Raw genomic sequence first — 15,046 nt, forward strand, 5'->3', positions numbered from 1 at the left:
TCATGGACTGTGTCACTGTAAGTCCGATGTTTCTGACTAGAAGCCAAATATGAATTTGACCTTTGTGAGTGCTAGATATTGTTTTTCCTCCAGTTTTATTGAGATGTAACTGATGTACAACACTGTATAAGCTTAAGGTGTGTAGCATAATGATCTGAGTTACCTCATGAGATGATCATCACGGTAAGTTTAGTGAACACCCACCATCTCGTACAGACACAAAATTAAAGGAATCGGAAAAAAAAAATCTTCCTTGTGATGAGAACGCTTAGAATTTACTCTCTCAATAACTTTCCTATATAACATACAGCAGTGTTAATTATATTTATCATGTTGTACATTACAGCCCTAGTACTTATTTATAACTGGGAGTTTATATCTTTTTTTTTTTTTTTTGTCTTTTTGTTTTTTTAGGGCCACACCTGTGGCATATGGAGGTCCCCGGGCTAAGGGTCCAATCGGAGCTGTAGCTGCCGGCCTATGCTGCAGCCACACTGATCCAAGCCTCCAAGCCACGTCTAAGACCTACACCACAGCTCACAGCAACACGGGATCCTTAACCTACTCAGCGAGGCCAGGGATCGAACCTGTTCCTCATGGATGCTAGTCGGGTTTGCTAACCGCTGAGCCACAACAGGAACTCCTGGGAGTTTATACCTTTTGACTCTCTTCATCCAACTCCCCCCACCTGGCCCTCCACCTCTGATAACCATAAATCTGGTCTCTTTTTCTATGAGTCTATTGGTTTGTTTCTGAAGTATAGTTGACCTACAACTCTTATGTTAGTTCCTGTTAAACAAAATATGGATACAACATTTCTCTAAGTCTAGTTAGGACAGGTCACCAAACAAAGATATTTCATAGTTACTGACTATATTCCCCACACTGTACGTCACACCATTGACTCAATTCTTTTTTGCAACTGGAGGTTTGTATCTCACTCTCTCTCATCTATTTCTTTCCTCCCCCCTCTTCTCCTCCCTGGCAACCACCAGTTTGTTCTCTGTATCTGTAATTCTATTTCTGTTTTGTTATGTCTGTTCATTTGTTTTGTTTTAGATTCCACATGTAAGTGAAATGATATAGTAGTTATCTTTCTCTTATTTCGCTTAGCACAATAAGCAAATCGTCACAAATGGAAAGGTTTCAATCTTTTTTTATGGCTAATATTCCATTGTATAAAAATACCACCATTTTCCTTATCCATTCATCTACTGATGGTTAACTAGGTTGCTCCCATATCTTGGCTATTGTAAATAATGCTGGAATAAACATATTGGTACATATATTGTTTTTAATTAGTGTTTTTGTTTTCTTTGGATCAACACCCAGGAGTGGAACTGCTGGATCATACAACAGTTCTATTTTTAATTTTTCGAAGACTCTCCATACTGTTTCTATAGTGACTGTACCAACTTCCCTTCCCACCAACAGTGCCCATGGGTTCCCTTTTCTTCAGAGCCTCACCCGCACTTGTTATTTGTCATCTTTTTGATGACAGAGTGCTAGATATTTTTGTATAACTATACCTATTAGCTTCTGGGATGCTGCTGAATTACCTAGAAACAGTTTTATCCTTTTGAACCCTATTTTTAAGCTTTGTTAGAAGGAATCAGTGTGGTCTATAGTTTAGGGGATACAATTGCACCATTGCTGGGACAATACCCCTCTGAGTACTCTACCCAATGTCCTGTGAGTTATGAGGTTTTTTCCTCTCTGGTTGGTGGGAACATAAACTACTCTTTCTTTCTGTTGTGCCTGTGGCATACAAAAATCCCCAGGGCAGGGATCAAACCCATGCCACAGCAGTGATAACACCCGATCCTTAACCTGCTGCGTCACAAGAAAACTTCACAAACCATTCTTCAAAAATCTGGGAATGTTCCTTCTAATCCTTTTAGGCAGTTTTTGGCTTCAGGCAGTTTCCACACAACACATGTGCTAGTCAGTACTCATCTGAAAACCTAAGGAGGACTCCTTGTACGCCTCTGGAGTCCCCTTCTCATGCAGCTCTCTATTCTCCAAACCGTAGCCTCCCTGGACTCGAGCTCTGTCTGCTCAGCTCAGGGAGACTGCTGGGCTCTGCCTGGGCCCTGCCCCTACGCTACAGCCTGGATACTCTCCAGGCAGGAAGCCAGGATGATTGTAGGGCTCATCTGTTTGTTTCTGCTTTCTTGGGAATCACTGTCCTGTGCTGCCAGTTATTCAGTGTTTAAAACTTCATATATTTTTTTGAGGTTTTTGTTTGTTTGTTATGTGATTACAGCCAAGAGAGTAAATCCAATCTTGGTTATTCCATCTTGGCCAGAAGCACAAGCCCACAAGTATATTTTTAAGCCAGAAGAAGGGAGACATGCAGTAAAAGGACACAAGTAGTATGAATGGAGATTCAAGTGGTGAGGAAGTATCTTATAAACTAAACATTATTTAGAACTAATTTTGACAGTCTGAAATTTGAAGGATATAGTTTGTCCACGACAATACAAAAGTCAAAGCCTATAAATGACGGTAACACATCTCTCTGCTAAAATGGCAGATACTTGATTTTAAAACAGCAGTCAAAACTATGGTTTTGTGTGTATTTTGGAAATCTGAATGGCTGTGGTATCTTGTTTTTTTTCTTTATGTAAGACAACGATAAGTTTAAACCTTACAAGAATGGAAAAATTATGATTTTACATTTCTAAATCCATTAATATACCACAATTTTTAAAAATCTGAGTTAAAAAAAATTTTCCCCTTCTTTTAATTCAACTAAAAATTACAGTGGAAATCATCTTAATACTTGAGAGTCATTAATACTACAAAAAGTTGGCTTGTGGTTGACACTGGAATTACTCATCTTTAGCAGATCTATAAATCTTGCTTTTACAGATTTTGGAATAAACCTCAAAATGGATACCTATCATATGCAAAACCTATAAAGCATTTCAATATACTGAGATTTTAACAGTGCTTCAACTGGAAAGAAAGCGCCTAAACTATTTAGAGCATGCACGCTCTGCAGAGGCATTTACAAACAATGTAGGAACAGCAGTCTGTCAAGAGTCACATGGCTGTGTCTCTGTGCCTATTTAAACTTTTATTTATTTATTTTTTGGTCTTTTTGCCTTCTCTAGGGCCGCTCCTGCAGCATATGGAGGTTCCCAGGCCAGGGGTCCAATCAGAGCTGTAGCCACCGGCCTACGCCAGAGCCACAGCAACGCGGGATCCAAGCCGAGTATGCAACCTACACCACAGCTCACGGCAATGCCGGGTCCCCAACCCATTGGGCAAGGCCAGGGACCGAACCTGCAACCTCATGGTTCCTAGTCAGATTCATTAACCACTGCGCCACGACGGGAACTCCCTGTTTAAACTTTTAATGAGCCCTAGCACTACCTGCAGATCTCTGCCCTCCGCATACAATCTGATAAGAAAACACCACATACAGATGCAAAGAAACTCACAGAACACAAGGGCAGAGAAGGCAGTGACCGACTCTGCTTGGATGGCTTTTCCCCCTCTCAGAAGCTCTCTATCAAAGTGACTTCTGTAGCTCAGACTACATTATCTAGCTCCTTGCCCTCATGCTACTCAATCACCATTTATCAATGGCAATTATACAAATTAGGCAGATGCCCAAATTTTCACCTACAGGTTCTAAGGAAAGTCTTATTAGATAGGGTGTGAGGGGGGCTTCTAACGGAGAATGAAAAGAAAAAGAAGAAACAAAAGAAACTGACTGAAGACAGAATTCATGGAGCTGAGTGTTAAATCTGAGACTGGCTCATTCTAACCATAACCTTATGTCCCAGCTCTTCACCTTCATACATCCTTCCTGGAAAGTGAGATAACTGGTTTATATCTACAGTGCTGAGTTGTCTTTTTTTTTTTTTTTTGGCCTTTTTTTTAGGGCCGCAGTCACGACATGTGGACACTCCCAGGCTAGGGGTCAAATAGGAGCTGCAGCTGGTGGCCTACGCCACAGCAACACCGCCAGATTGGAGCCGCATATGTGACCTACACCACAGCTCCTGGCAACACCAGATCCTTAATCCACTGAGGACAGGGATCAAACCCATGTCTTCATGGATACTAGTTGGGTTCATTACTGCTGGACCATGAAATGAACGCTTGAGTTGCCTCTTTAGTTACTCTATTAGCCAAAACTTAAATTTTTAAAATTGTAAATAGTTATATACTACACAAAGTTTGAGAAATAAAGAAAACAGAAAAAAATTCAACATAATCCCAATACTATAATTTAGGAGTCCTTAAAAAAAAAAAAAAAAAAGCCTTGGGCTATTATATTAAAACTGAGTAAAATAGCCAAGAAAAGAACACAGTTGGGAGGACTCACAGGTCTTGGTTCCAAAACCTATTACAAAGTGACAGTAATGGACACTGTGTGGTACTCAGATAAGGACAGACACATGAAATCAATGAAATAGAACTGAGAGCTGAGAAATAAACTTACATTTATAGTCAATTGATACTCCACAAAGGTGCCAAGACAATTCAGTGGCCAATTCACTTTCAACAAATGCTGTTGTGTGACAACTGGATTGCCACATGCAAAAGATTACAAAGTTGGACACCCTACCTCACACCATATACAAAAAAGTAACTGAAAATGGGCCAAAAACCTCAGTGTAAGAGCTAAAACTATCAAACTCTTAGAAGAAAACAGAGAGATAAATCTTCACTGACCTTGAATTAGGCAATATTTTCTCATGTGAAACTGAAAGCACAAGCAATAAAAAAAAGATAATTAGATTTAGATTTCATGAAAATTAAAAACTTTTGTGCTGCAAAGGACACCATCAAGAAAGTGAAAACACAACACAATAGGCTGGGAGAGAAATTGTACAAATCATATATCTAATAATGTGATTGTATCTAGAATATTTTAAGAACTCCTTTAACTCAATAATAGAAAATAACCCAGTTTAAATAGGGGCAAGGGCAAATATTTCCTGGTGGTCTAAGGATCTGGCACTGTCACTGTTGTGGCACAGGTTTGATCCCTGGCCCAGGAACTTCTGTATACTGCAAGCGTGGCCAAAAAAAAATAGGGAGGGGGAGGCCAATGGATTCAAACAGATATTTGTCCAAATAAGATTTACGAATGGCCAATAAGCACACGAAAAGATGCTCAACATCATTAGCCATTAGGGAAAGGCAAGTTGAAGCCACAGTAAAATACCACTTCATACTCACCAGGATGGCTATTAGCAAAGAGACAAGTAATAAAAACTATTGACAAAGATGCTGAGCAAGTGAACCTTCAAGCATTGCTAGTGCAAATGTAAAATGTTGTACCTGCTTTGGAAAACAGTCTGGCAGTTCCTCTAAAAGTTGAACAATTATCATTTGATCAACAAGGAAAACATGTTCACATAAAAGCCTGTACATGAAGGAGTTCCCATCGTGGCTCAGCAGAAACGAATCCAACTAGGAACCATGAGGTTGCAGGTTCAATCCCCAGCCTCACTCATTGGGTTAAGGATCCGGCATTGCTGAGGCTGTGGTGTAGGCTGGCAGCTGTAGCTCCGATTAGACCGCTAGCCTGGGAAGCTCCATATGTCACAGGTGTGGGTCCTAAAAAGGAAAAAAAAAAAAAAAACTTGTACATGAATGTTCATAACAGCATTACTCATAAGAGCCAAAGAGTAGAAACAACCCAGATGTCCATTAATTACTGGATAGATAAGCAAAATGTAGTATACCCATACAATGGAATATTATTCAGTATTGAAAAGCAGTGAGGCACTGATAACATGCTACAACATGGAACCCTGAAACATCATGCTAAATGAAAGCCAGACACAAAAGCCATATTTGGTATATGACAACACTTACGTGACATGTCCATTACAGGCAAATCTATAGATAGGAGTTCCCGTGTGACTCAGTGGATTAAGGATCCAGCATTGTCACTGCCATGCCTCAGGTTCAATCCCTGGCCCAGGAATTCCACATGCCACAGATGTGGTTTAAAAAAAAAAAATCTATAGAGACAGAAAATACACTGGTGATTCTTTAGGGTAATAGAAGTAGGGAGTGAATGCTAATGGGTATGAGTTTTTTTGGGGGGTGATAAAGTGTTCTGAAGCAGGACAACCGTGTTCTGAAGCAGGATAATGGTAACAGTTGTACAACTCTGAATATACTGGAAACCACTGACTTATACACTTTAAAGAGGGTGAACATTATGCTAAGTGAATTTCATTTCAATAGAGTTACAAAGATTATTCTATTGACTGGATGGGACCATAATTCATGATATACATTGCTTCCAACTTATCTATTCTATATAAACACTGCTGTGAACAGTTTTGTGCCTAGACTTTTATCATTATCATATAATTAGGGGTATGAATTCTGTTACTAAAAATCCTGGCTTGACAAGATAGCAGTTGTATGATCTTGGCCAAGTCAGTTAACTTCTTATGTGTCTCAACTTCTGCATATATGACATTAATGGTATTCGTACCTCTTGGGATTCTGATAATTAAGTAATGCATGTAAAGGGCTTGCATGGTATCTGTCACATAATAAACTTTCTACATAAGTAGCTGAGGGAACTATTATAATTGTCATTCGAATTTGTATTATCTTCTTAGGATGACTTACAGAAATGATAACAGCTCAAAAACTGGATATTTATGTGTCTGCCAAACTACTTTTTTTTTTTTTTTTTTTTGCTTTTTAGGGCCACACCCACAGCATATGGAGGGTCTCAGGCTAGGGGGTCCAATTGGAGCTATAACTGCTAGACTACACCACAGTCACAGCAACACAGGATCTGAGCCACGTCTGCAACCTACACCACAGCTCATGGCAACGCCAGATCCTTAACCCACTGAGCAAGGCCAGGGATCGAACCTGCATCCCCATGGTTCGTAGTCGGATTCGTTTCTGCTGTGCCATGACAAGAACTCCCAAACTACATTTCAAAAGGGGCGCACTAATTTTTGGCACTAGTAGTAAATATGTGAGAAAACCAGAATAATCATGCTATCTTCATTATTTTATAATAAACTTTTTTATTAATTTAATAGGTATCACTTTATTTTTTTTTTTGTTGTTGTTGTTGTTGTTGCTATTTCTTGGGCCGCTCCCGCGGCATATGGAGGTTCCCAGGCTAGGGGTTGAATCGGAGCTGTAGCCACCGGCCTACGCCAGAGCCACAGCAACTCGGGATCCAAGCCACGTCTGCAACCTACACCACAGCTCACGGCAACGCCGGATCGTCAACCCACTGAGCAAGGGCAGGGACCGAACCCGCAACCTCATGGTTCCTAGTCGGATTCGTTAACCACTGCGCCACGACGGGAACTCCAGGTATCACTTTAATTGTTCATTTCTGCTGCTTCTGGTCCTTAGCAGCAAGAGACCCAATAGTTTTCTAATTCTGATGTAAATCCTGCGTACCATGAATAGTGAATGTGAAATCAGTGCAAGAGCCTATTTTGGGGGCTACAATGGAAACTGAAAATGAGTAAGGCCAAGGACTTTGTGTGAGGTCAAACAAAGAATTTTTTTGATTCAATTCATTTTGATTCAAGATAACTATGATTAAGTATAAGAGAGCTATAAAATATGTATGAGGGTAGGAGAAAGACAGCAGATTATAAAGGTTTATAAAGCAAAGATGGCAGTGTTTGAGCTGGCTCTTGAAGGATGGGCATAACTGGCAAGGGCGTAGCAAGAGAAAAATCAAGGCCAGTACAAGAACACAGCCCATTCCAAGACTGTGTGGCTTGAACACAAAGTAGCTCAGGGAGGGAATGGTGAGGGAGCAAGGTACAGGGTGCTCTGGGAGCACAAAGAGGACCCTCTAAAACAGAGCCAATGACCTGGTGAGCTGAAAAGGAGTTTCTCCCAGGACAAACAGTGTGCAGAAAAACACGAAGACACAAATCATCATGATCCATGCTGGGAACTGCACATAATCCAATTTGGCTAAAGTGAAGGGTACATGTGGGAAGGAGGCAGATGATGCTAAATAAATAGGCAGAGGCCTGACTGGGAAGGACCTTGTGTGCCCGAACAAAGCATTGGAACTTTATGCCAAAGGAAATAGAGAACTGAAGCATTTTTAAGAAAAGAAGTGACAATCAGATTGGCTTAAATTCTTTTTACTCTGGCAATACTCCAACAGCTTCTCATCTCACACAGAATAAAGCCCAGTCCTTCTTATGCTTAAAACCCCATAGGCTGGTCACTGCTCCCCCTCACTAACTCTGCTTCTGTGGCTCTGGCCTTCCTGCTGGACTCTCAACATGCCCCTGCTCAGGGCTTCTGCACTTGCTGTTCCCTCTGCCTGGAACTCTTGCCCCAGAAAGCCACAGTTTGTTCCCTTGCTTCCGTCAGATTTCTGTTCAAACACTTTCTTATCAGAGGCCTTCCCTATTACCCAATATGAAGAGCAAGAAAGAACAGCAATCAATCCTACTTTTTCCCTACACTTACCACCTGGCACATGTATTGGTTTGTAAATTTCCTGTCTCTATTTACTAGAATGTTACGTTCCCAGATGGATCCTCTCAATAGCCCTGCCATAGGAACTGTTATTCCCATTTCCAGGTGGTGAAGTTAAGAGGAATAATAACGCTAGTGAACTAGGCAGAAAGACTCCTGAGCCTGCTCTCTAACCGCTGCACAGACTCTCTAGCAAAGACACAGGTCCCTGACTTTGAACCTAGATTATCTCCTCTGAATAGGCTCCATCCTGACAAGCATTAAGACAGCTTGCTCTAAATTCACACAGTGTTCTAAAAAGATATACATTCTTATCTTTTGTTATTAGCCAAGTTTCAAAAGCCAGGGAACATTTTTTAAATGATCAATTAAAACAGACAAGCTATCTGGACTTTTACCTATTCAACAATATGCTGTACTTTTTCTTATTTTAGACCCACAGATACTAAAACAAGATGAAAAGATTTTATAAAACAGCATATGACACCAAAACTACTTTTCTAATACCTTTTTTTCAAGTATAATAGTCAACTTCAAGGAGAAAACTAACTCCATCTTTAAAATACACATCAGAAGAGCTCCCGCTGTGGTGCAACGGGATCAGCGGCGGCGTCTTGGGAACCCTGGGACGCAGGTTCGATCCCCAGCCCAGCACAGTGGGTTAAGGATCTGGCGTTGCTGCAGCTGTGGCTTAGTTCTTGGCTACAGCTCAGATCTGATCCCTGACCCGGGAGCTCCATATGCTGTGGGACAGCCAAAATATAATACAACACACACCAGAATTTTCTGAGGTGTTACTACCAAAGGAAGAACATGGTAGCTGCCTGGAAAACATCCAGTAAATACAGCATCATATGCAGAGAAAAAGAAGGAAGGTGAGATCCCTGGAATGTTTCTCCTGGTTCTTTTCCTACTCCTCAGATTATTTACTCCTTTCCTTGATTACTCTCTTTCACCCCATCTCCTGTTATTGCAAGTACCTCTTCTCAAAATGTAGTTTTCAATCAACAGTTTTGCCTCTTTCATACCAGAACTCATCCACTCTTTAATTATTACCTCTATTGAAATAACTTCTAGATGTAGTTATGTTTCCCTCTCCCTAACTGTCTGACTATAGATATTTCAGGACTCATTTAGATCCCTGCATTTTTTAAAGAAAATCAAACTTTTCAAAACAGGGCCCTTCTCTCTTTACTTACCTGTATTATCTGGCTATCCTCCTAGGTTTACAACTTTATCATTTTTTCTCCATTTAATCAACAGGACCTGACAACAATTCACTTGTTTCCTACTATCTTATGTCCTAATTCCCTAGGTACTTCACTCACTATCTGGGTTTTCTTCCTTTTCTTCCTGAGCCACCACAGCTCTCCAGCTGACCTGTCCACTTCCAGCCTCCCCACTCACTCCTATTCATTCTGGACATACCGCCAGTAAATCTCTCTTATAGTACAGGCCCCAGTTCAAGGACTTATATAGTTCGCCAGCACAATAAAACCAGACTTCTCAAACCAGCACTCAGAGCCTTCTACTCCCTCAGAGTGTCACTTGTAAATGTTTATCCTAAACATCCTAAAGGAGACAAAACCCTACAAAACTAGTATCCTGATCTTCCACATCTGGATCAGTGCAATGCACACTATGGGCCTGTAGAGAGCACAGCCCACCATCTTCCACTTGACTTCAAGCACTTACATCAGGCAATGGGGTCTATGACTTTTAATCATCTCTGAACAGCTCGAATCCATAAGAAGGATTCATTTTTCAAAAGCTGAACCCTTCTAATCCACAAAATAAAAGTATGTATCAGGAAATAATATCTCATATCCTTAGAGTGAAAAGTAGTACACTATTTTTAAGGATGAATTTTCTAGTCTCTATAAAAAGATTATAATATCATTAATATCACTAACATCATTTAGCCTAGCAAGAACACTTCCAAGGGAATTACCTATAGATATTCTCATAGAAGCAAGCAAAATTACATGTGGAAGGATATTAAACACAACACTGTTGTAACAGTAAAAAAAAAAAAAAAAAGGGGGGGGGGAGTTCCCGTCGTGGCGCAGTGGTTAACAAATCCGACTAGGAACCATGAGGTTGCGGGTTCGGTCCCTGCCCTTGCTCAGTGGGTTAACGATCCGGCGTTGCCGTGAGCTGTGGTGTAGGTCGCAGACACGGCTCGGATCCCGCGTTGCTGTGGCTCTGGCGTAGGCTGGTGGCTACAGCTCCGATTGGACCCCTAGCCTGGGAACCTCCATATGCCGCGGGAGCGGCCCAAGAAATAGCAACAACAACAAAAAAGACAAAAGACAAAAAAAAAAGGGGGGGGGGCACAATTCAAACTTCCATAATCAACTATTATTACATGGCTCCACAATGGAATATTATGCAGCAACTAAGAATGAAGAAGTTGTATATGAAGTGATACGGAAAGATGTTTAAGAATGTCATGAAGAGGGAGAAAATTACAAAACAGTGTAAGTTACTATTCTATTTGTATAAAGAAAATGCATACACATGTGTAAAGGCAAGAAAATATCTAGAAAAAAACATTCCAACCATTAATAGTAGCTAATTCCGGAGAATGGGATTCAGGAAAGAAACAAGGGATGTACATGTACATATACATATGTATTTTTTAAAAAATAATCAGTTTATTCAATTTTCATTAAAAAAAAAAAAAAGGCTGAGCACACCAAAGGCTCATCTTTGGATGAATATAATTGATTCTGATTATGCAGGGTGCAGGAAATAGGAGCTACTTAAAGCGCTTAATGAGAAACTCATCCACTCATTCAACACTATTTATGGAACACTTACTATGTGTCAGGAATTGTGCCTGATGATACCGACACAATGGTGAACAAGGAAGACCTAGTCCCTGCTCCATTTTTCCTGTTTCCCGGGTAAGAACCACTCTGACTTCCAAGTCTGTGTTCTCATTATGGCTACTGGGTCTATGGTTTTCCTTAAAATAGATACAAATTAAGAGAATAATTATAATAAACAAAAACAAAGGCTTTTAAATGTTAATTCATATTTCCTTCAGAATGGATTTTTAAAGTTATTAGAAGCACAATGTGTGGAAAGTTCAACAAGCACTATTTCAAATAAAATTTAAAAAGTAACTTAGATGTTTAATGAAATTTAAAGGAAAAGTGCTAAGAAAATTCAAAAGAAAAAATACAGGAAATTTTAATTTCTTCATTGATTTATATATATTTACTAAATTCTATAATAATGTGCGACACAGTAAGAAGTAAAAGTTATCCTTGAAAAGAACCCTCTGTTGCAACTAGATAGGCCACTGACTGAAGTCCAATGCCTGATCCCTTTACAGGAGGCCCTTTATGGTCAGCCCAGGGCCCATTCTTCCTTCGGCTGCAAACAGCATGCTGGGGCTTTCCACTGGAACCAGGGCTCCTCACCCGCTGCAGTGAGCCCAGTTCCCAGTCTCTGCAGGTGGGCGCTTCCTGTCCCCCTGGCACCCCCAACTCAAAGGTACACATGACCCTAACAGATCCAAGCCCCAGTCAATCCTAAAAGGAGGCTAATTTCAATGAGACTATTAAAATGATTATAATTGCTGACATAAAATACAGCTAATTTCCTAAAAGAACTCTGTAATAAATGGAATTCTCATTTAAGGTGGCCCCTGAATATTTTGTGACTCTAACTGCAAATCACAAAACTGGCAGTGAAATAGTCATAACTGACCTCTTTTGCTGAAGGAGAACAGAAACAAAAATACAATATGAGAAAATTCCCACTTCAGAAGCTATTATAACTTCATGCTGTCTCAAAGAATAGGAATGTTGAATCCACATAAACTACATCCTGTTAGAACAGCTAAGTACAGAAACAGCAATAAAATAAGGTCACACAGCATATATGTTAATCGCATGTCCTCTTTTAAATAACTTCAAAAAGAAAGACTCCTAGAGGTAGCATTTCATGAGGCACCTAAACTGCCATGATACCTAAAACATACAAAAAAAAAAAAAAAAAAAAAAGCAAAACCCAAACATCTGAGATATAGTTAACTTTTTAAATAATTTTGATCAGTTAACCACGTTCTTTTCAAAACTACAAAAACTACAGGAGGTACATTAATAAATTACAGGGAAACAAAGTTCAATGCAATATAAGAAAATAAAACTTAACCATTAGACTTCCTAAGGGTGAAATGAACTATCTTGTAAAACAGGGACCTCTCCTTCCCTGGAACTAAAACTAAAACCAAAACTCTGTAATTCTCTAAAAATAAGACATCCTTGAAAAATTCAACTGATGTGCCAGCTGTTCTATTTCTTGAGAGTATAGCTGAACACATATAATAATCCGCTGCATTTTTTTCCAGCATTGCACAATTTTCCTGGCACACAATGTGCATACTGTATTTATTATCATATTTAAGCATCTGACAGCATTGTTAAAAGAACCCATAGTATTATTCTCTAACTAAACGCATACATAAATTTTTCAGTCTTCAAACAGCCATGAATTTCAGTAGTTAAGTATCATATACATTTTTTCCACAGTCTAAATACAATACATTTCCTGAACTTTTAGCTTTCGGTTTCCTGTTCGTCAATGGCTACAATTCTAGAGGCAATACATAAACACACCCTAGCCATGGTATTTCCACTTTTGACAACAGTGCATGTGAACTTAATATGACCAAATATAACTACAGTGCATATAAATGATATACGGCAGCTAAAATAGCAATAGCAGGAATTAATCAAGTTACAAAATGGAAATATAAATTACATTCCTTATATAAGAATTCACCTAACAATCTCCTTTCATAACTTAGAAAAAGTTTCCATCATGAAAACCTGATAAGGTTTCTTTATCAGACATTAACTATGAAATTCATCCTGTTTCCTTTTTTCCTTTGCTTGCCAGGAAGCTCAGAGCTAAATTTAATGTTCAAATAGAGAAAATATCTTGCCTCAGATTATTGGTGTAAAGACTTCTTTCCACCCTCTCAACCTGCTCATTATTTCTCAAATGACCTATGCTTGATTTCTGACTTTGTTTTTAATGGTTCTTGCTTTTTCTAATTATAAACTCCAATCTTTTCAATGAATAGATTAATATAGATTATAAAGAAATTTAAAAGTTCTTCACAGCACCAAGTAATCTGTTAATCCAATTGATTATAAAATGTAGGTCCTAAAATGTATCTTTATTTCCCCCTTTAAAGTTAACTATTTCACACAATTCATAACTCACTTTTAGAAAAGCCACTGGCAGGTTTTAAAATGAAAAGAATAATAAAATGACACGAAGATCAAAATGAATTACTAAATTTGGGACACTAGACTAGGAGGATTAGCAATTGTCTATTTTTGATTTACTAACAAAATTGGCCCACCAAAGCTAGATAGCTGTCATAAAAATTTTTTTAATGTAGTACACTTACATAAAGTAAACTAAAATCTCATAGTATTATCAGTATTTAGGATGCAAAATAGACAATAACTATAAAAATATTTAAAGTCCAGGAAACTTTTAAAAAGAGGGAAACTAAGTCACACTTGTTTAGAAACTACAGACACAGAGAAAACTACTCATTATACTCTAATACCGAAAAGTTTTTTTTTAAATGTAGATAAAAGATATTAACAAAATGAACAAAAACAATTAAGATGATGAAAAGAAATTACACACCAAATTGACAAATCTAGCCAAATGCTAAACAAAAATATACCAAAAGAACTAAACGGTCATATTAAAACTGGAAAAGAGGAGTTCCCGTCGTGGCGCAGTGGTTAACGAATCCGACTAGGAACCATGAGGTTGCCGGTTCAGTCCCTGCCCTTGTTCAGTGGGTTAACGATCCGGCGTTGCCGTGAGCTGTGGTGTAGGTTGCAGACGCGGATTGGATCCTGCGTTGCTGTGGCTCTGGCGTAGGCTGGTGGCTACAGCTCCGATTCGACCCCTAGCCTGGGAACCTCCATATGCCGCTGGAGCAGCCCAAAGAAATAGCAAAAAGACAAAAAAAAAAAAAAAACTGGAAAAGAGAAATGAACACATTGGGTAACAAACGCTGCAGTCCATAAGAACACATGACATAATATTAAGGCTCTCCACTTTTAGAAGCCACAAATAAAAAAAACAAGATAATAAATGGAAGAAGCAATATAGCCAAATAATTTACATAAAAGTTATGAAAACCAATTATTCCTTTATTTCTCAACATGAGAATTGCAAAGCTTATACCCAAAGTTGAATTACAAAAAACTTAACATGATGAAGTTAACAGAAAAAGTATTACTAATAAATTACTATAATTTATACATTATTAGATACTATAGTATACAGTATTAAGATATACTAAATGTTATTTATGTAAAATATATTATATATAGTATATGATCATATATAATTTATCTAGTACTATTACTATATAAATTTAGAAGGAAAGGCCAGTAACCACTCAAATATATATTAACATTTCTTTCAAATAATAAAACAGTTCAACATAAGAAAACATTTTAAAAACAGAAACAAAATTCTATGTATTATTTAAAGAAAGGGGTTAAGAGAAACCTACACACACACA

At 38.7% G+C, this 15,046-nt stretch overlaps 1 protein-coding gene across 13 annotated transcripts in view; it reads right to left on the bottom strand.

Annotated features, from left to right (window-relative positions):
- Positions 1 to 15,046, bottom strand: part of FKBP5 (FK506 binding protein 5) — a 108,941-nt gene that overhangs the window by 79,375 nt on the left and 14,520 nt on the right. For 4 of the 13 annotated variants that reach the window (XR_002345568.1, XM_013977828.2, XM_021098050.1 and 1 more), the window contains one exon: positions 4,693 to 4,723. The gene's annotated coding sequence lies outside the window, so the exon portion shown is untranslated. 13 annotated transcript variants of the gene reach the window in all.

The sequence above is a fragment of the Sus scrofa genome, chromosome 7 (assembly GCF_000003025.6).
Source record: "Sus scrofa isolate TJ Tabasco breed Duroc chromosome 7, Sscrofa11.1, whole genome shotgun sequence".
In the NCBI taxonomy this organism is placed as follows: Eukaryota; Metazoa; Chordata; class Mammalia; order Artiodactyla; family Suidae; genus Sus; species Sus scrofa.